The 6,000-nt window shown below is 38.2% G+C and overlaps 1 protein-coding gene across 1 annotated transcript in view; it reads left to right on the plus strand.

The window, feature by feature from the left end:
• Nucleotides 1-6,000, plus strand: part of FPGT (fucose-1-phosphate guanylyltransferase) — a 35,850-nt gene that overhangs the window by 24,171 nt on the left and 5,679 nt on the right. The window lies entirely within an intron of this gene.

Consider the following 6,000-nt stretch of genomic DNA (forward strand, 5'->3'; position numbering starts at 1 on the left):
GATAGCATATGAAAAAATATTGTCCTATGCGCAAGCAGTTATGTGAGAGCCCATCTGTATTTAAATCATGGATTTTGATGAACATTTGTAATAAAAACATAGCTTTATCATGAAATGTCTCCAGGTAGCCAGTTTTGATGAAAGATTTATCATACGCCCACTGGCCTAGAAAATGGAAAATATTTTACAATAACTACTAGGCTTAGAGAATGGTTAGAGGCAGGAGAATGAGTTTTCCCCTATCTGCTTTCAGGCAAAGTACTTGGGTTCTCCAAAGACAAAATAACAGAAATGATAATGAAAATGTTTAGAGAGGACTCACACAAAGAATAAATGGGGAACTTTTAAAAGACCCAATGGAAAGCCTTAAATATAGAGGAAAATAAATTAGTAAGTTTTTGTAGTAAACAAGAAATACTTCTTTTAGCTGTAAATCTAGCCAAGATGAGAAAAGGCATGCTGAAAAGACTGTTGGAGAAAACAGACAAGGAAATGTACAGAAACACGGGACAATATGCTCCAGAGTCAGAAGAAAACCCTACAAAGCAGTAAAACATGGGCTTTCTATCGGTCTACATCTGTGTATTTCTTGTTCTATTAAATAAGCAGAGATGAAGTATTAAATAAGATTTCTAAAAGATCTCTGCGCACGCCATTTGGCCCCAGGGCCAGAGCAGCGTCCCCAGCCTGTTTAACTTACCTGTCGGAAGGTAACGACAAGAGACAGCAGCGGAGCAGCCTACGGGACTGAGCCCCGCTCAGAGCAGAGGTCCCCAGGCTGCTGCCATGGGGGACCCGTCAGCCCTGCTGCTGCCACGGCTGCTGCGTGGGCTGGCTGCTCTAACCACACACAGCAAGGCAAGGACCATTTCTTTGCATCTTGAAAGAGGACCCCAGTACTGAAACCCAGTAAAAGTTTGGCAAAAAGCTCAAACTGGGAAGCTCAACTGGTTTAACACGTACAAAGAGGTCATATATGATTTCCTATCTATTCAACCAAAGGATGTGCCGGCAGTTGCTAACAAACATGAAGGGCAAAAGAATTAGGAACTTAGTGTGAGCTAAGTGGACTACCCGTATTCAGTTAAGCATTGCTCTTGATACATAAATGTTTCATTCTGAAACAAGGTACCATACAGTTCCACTACATCACCTGAAAAACATTATGCAGCCACATTAAATAAACAATTTCAGTAACGGACCCCTAATCCTATTAGATTGAACACAGTTCAATAAAATATTGTGTTAATGAAGCTCTAATCAAACAAGAGCCATGCAATTAGAAAAAACATCCTCACAACCGAACCTTTTAGAGAACAGCGTGCTACGAGCTGGCTTACCTCTCTAGCAACAGGAGATGTCAATGAGAAGACAATGGCAAAAACATTTCTATTTGTCAGGAAGTTTCCATCTCCCAACAATTTCCTCATCAGAATTTACACAGTAACCCAGTGCTTTGAGGGAGAAAATGCCGTTAACAACAATATGCCTACAGGCTATTTTCAGGCTCAGTGGAGTATCAAACAAGGTAAGGCCTATCAGATTAGGACTGAAAGATAATGAATGCACATTAGCCATTTTTCCAATTTCATTATCATGAAGATACAGTAAACAATTTCTTCATGCCTTCCCAAAACACTGGACCTGGAAGATGCCATATCTGAAATAATGATGAAAATTCATCCTTCAGAAAAACGTAATTTATTAACACCTAAGATTATAAAATATCATATACAGGCCAGCTCAATACTGGAATAAATAGAGGTAAATTTACCAACGAGACAAGGGCTGAACCTGGCCTTCACGACTGCAGGATGATCACACTAAACTTGGAGGTCACCATAGCAGCTATGAAACACCAGGCACTCTTTGAGCCATTCAGTACAGCCCCATCTTTATACACATCTAAAAAACTGGACTTACTGCAAATCATCCATTAGACTGGAATTTTGGATTAGGTTGTTCTAAGCAGCGTTGCAGGATTTTCCTGTTTCTGGCTTGCTCTGTCTCATTTTATCTCCAGCACGTATAGAGCTCAGAAGGCCAAATGTGAAACTGCAGATTAAAGTTCAATTTTTGCTCCATGAACTGAAAGATTAAACAGTAGATTAACAGTAGATTAAAAACGAGAACTGGAGAACGTATACCAAATATCTACAGAAAAACCTTCCGAGTAAGTTTGGGGATAAGGGAAGCAGCAGATGCCTTCTTGGTTTAACCATTTATAGAGAGACAGATGAAGCAGTTCAATGCACAGTAGGAACAAGAAATCATTACCGGCTTACAATATGTAAACTGTCATATGGACTTTTCCTGTTGTTTATTTATGTCATTTAAAACACGTACAAAATACTCGCAAGAAGTGGTTTTATCATTTTCTCTGTACAGCAAAGATTTTTTTTTTTTCAAACTACAGCCCTTAAGCCAAATCCATTTCAATACTGAAAAATCTTGAATTCACATGTAACTAACCACGTTATCATCGTCATCCTTTCTACTCCTTTATAAAGAAAGGGAGACCTCAAACACTGAAACTCCTGGTATCAGGTCTTCTCACCAAACAGCAGGGTAGGCGTGGGAAAAACCCTTGTCTTTTTATCACAAATGGCAAAAATTCTGTGAGCCCAAGATGTAACCGCCTGTTCCTAGTAAAAAAAATGAATATACTCAGTCAGAAGAGCTTCCTCTGTGAAGAAACCATGCTTTATTCAAAATTTATGTTGCTTCTAAGGAATACAATTACACAAGTCTAAAGACAAATCAACTTTGTTTTTGCATCTTCACAAAGTATTACTATTTACCTGATGTGCATGGAGCTCCAGCACACCACCAAGTGAATCAATATTGGTAAAGTAATTATTTGAGAGGGTGCATATTTTAAGTGAAAAAACAATATTGCAAGTGCCCCACATTCTTTAGATACAGCTCATTTAACTGAACTATGACCAGGCCTTCTAACTTTTTTACAAGACTCTGATCAATAGTTTGTCGACATTCAAGTATCAGATTTTTTGAAGTAGAAACAAGATATTCAGTATTCAGTTAACTTCTTCATGATAAGCTCTCTTCTTTGATTCATCCCTCAGAGATCCAGGAAAAGAAGAATGCAAAGACTATGTAAAAGGCTCAGCTTTAAAAGGAGAATTTCAGAAAACCAAAGAAAATATCCAGGTATTTGTTATAATATTACTTTTGAAACACCATATACCCACAGGGTAAAAAAAACTCCAGTGGCTCTAATTGTTTAAGTAAGAAATACTGTTGTGCTAACAACATATTGTATACGACATACTGCATTCCAAAAGGTCACAGACAGTACTTTGCTAACTACTGGCATGATTCCACAACACTCACGTTCTATTTACTTAACCAAATGTTCATACACAAATACAATGAGCTGCGTATTAATCCATCTTCTCTACCTGACACAAGGATTGCAGACCTGGGCTGTACCTCAGGCTGTTTACACCAAACACTGAAGGGTAAGGGAGACCAGCACGATCAGATGGGTGGTGAGGTAGCTCGGAGCAACAGACAACAACATAGAAGCTTTCTGCTATTTTGTAACCTCAGTTTCCATAGAAAAAAGCAATTTGGGGATTTACACTTCAGTTAAATACCAGTGTAAATAGTTTTGCACGTACAAAAGCTCTCCTGGGACTCTTTACCAAGCACAAACAGTGAACACCTCCGCTTTCATCACTCAGACAAAATGTATTTTCTGGAGCAGTTTACTGGCTCTGCCACTGAATCTAATGAATCAGCAACATTACTTTATGTATTATTTGAAATTCTGGGGGAGAGAGCAATGCAGTATTGATGAAAATCTATTATTTCCTGGAATCAACTATCAGGTTAAGTGATTTTAAAATATTACTGTTAAAAAAGTATGAAAAAAAATCCAACTGAAATAATTATAAAAGAAATTATTGCCATGAATAGTTGGATTCAATAATTATTCTAGACTTGGATTATCTTAGAGAGTGCAAACAGAAACATATGCATTAGGAAGTCTGACTAATGACGAAAAGTTCAAAACAAAAATTCTGTTGAACTGCAGCAATATTTCATTGCAAGTATTAGGGTCCCAATTATAGCTTCAAAGCCTTGCTGCAGTTAAAAAGAAATTAGTATTATTGTCAGTAAACCATTAATTACTTTGTATCTCTAGTAGTTTCCTAAATGACTTGTAAATTAGCATGTATTTTTAATTGCACTGTGAGAACTGTGTCACTATTGAGCGAAATATATGCGAGCTACAAAAGACACCTCTCCCAAACTGTGTTTATTATATACCATGTCTTAAGACCCATGAGTCAGGGACAGATTAAGAAGACCACAATCAATAAAGGGGAATCTAACATAACACAATAAAAAGATTTCCCAACTTCAATTCCTTTTTTCCGATTCAGAAAGCTAGGAATTCTCCCTTGGCAAATAAATTACTCGTAAGGAATGGGACACAGGAAAACTTGGTGGTTAATATGTGAGGGTTCCCAGATTTGTTAAGAATCACTCATTCTTCTGACTTAAAACAGAAAATGTTTGCTTAACGTCTAGAGCACTTTTTAATGCAATCGGGGTGATGCAGTTTTTAATTGGGTTCATGAAACACAGTCAATCGATAGGATTCATCACTAACGCTACATTAGCCGGAAGGTAAGAAAGGGGAAAACACTATTAAAACAAACTGTAAAAAGCAGTGAATCTTCACATTTTGTAATTAAACCTTAAATCCTTAAAGCTGGACTTAGGATCCAGGAACTTTTTCTCATTGTGGTCAATAGAGTTTGTTGTCAACAATGAAAACTCAATGCAAAAAAAGCAAAAGTATAGTTTCAACAAAATAGACGGTGTTCCTTACTAGAGTAAGTTCAGAACATAAGGAAGGATCAAACAGATCTTTGTGGTGTACATTACTCTGATTAAGGCTGTTATCACATGCATCACAGAAAAGTCTCAGACTGATAAAGCAGCAGTGAAGTATTCATCTTTTTTTCTTTAACCTTCTGTCAGCAGTTTACAATCATGAAAAAATGGATTTTCGTAACTTTTTTTTAACTTCCTAAATTCTTTTTTTGAGTAGTTCCTATAGTGCTTTTACAGCTACTTTTTATTGTAAGATTTACGCATGATGAGATTTTATCAAGACAAACCCTCCTTTCATTTTCATCTATTTGTATTTAGTATCTGTAGTCTCCGCAGACTCTAAATTCAGGAAGACAGATGAAGTCCACAGATCAAAAATCACAATATCCAGGGCAAAGAACTGCAGCGGGAAAAACTGTGTGAATACTGCCAGTAGATATCAGATCATTACACACAAGAGCCTGCAGTAAGTCCCTGTAGGATCCATTCATCAAATCCAAACCGGGCTCAGCTCAGTGCTCAGGAAGCGTACTCCAGGTACGGCTGGGGAGCGCCACAGGCAATGCAAACAGGTCAGATACAGGCAAAGAAGACTTAAGCTGACTAATTCATGTGCAATTAGGCTTCCGTTCCTAATTAGATTACCAAATCAGCAATCTAACTCATCCTACTCCCTCCTGTGACTGCCATGGAGATGTAACCTAAACCTCAAAACGATTATCTGTTTCTACAAACACACAGCCTAAAGCCGTCAGCCCCGGGGAAACCCAACCCTTCAGATTCTGAGCTCGACACGGGACCTGCGTTTTGAGGCAGCAAAGTATTTCCAAATTTGAGCCCGTATGTATGAATGTATTTTCTACAAGTTGTATAACTAAAAAGAATGGGAAAGTTTTTTCCTTAAAAATCCTCGTTTGCATTAAATAGCCCAAGGGCCACGGCAGACAAAGCGCACGTGAAGGTACACCGTGTAGCAGCTGAGCGCACCGGCCGGCATGCACAGAGCTCCAGCAAGGCAGGCCGGTGGAAGCGGTGCGTTTTCCTTCTGAACAAAACGCCACTGGCAACATCTTTAGACCCAAGAACTTAGTGAGCAGGTACTATTAAAAATAAAAAAAAAAAAAAAAAAAA

The sequence above is a fragment of the Pygoscelis adeliae genome, unplaced genomic scaffold, assembly GCF_000699105.1.
Source record: "Pygoscelis adeliae isolate BGI_AS28 unplaced genomic scaffold, ASM69910v1 Scaffold402, whole genome shotgun sequence".
NCBI lineage: Eukaryota > Metazoa > Chordata > Aves > Sphenisciformes > Spheniscidae > Pygoscelis > Pygoscelis adeliae.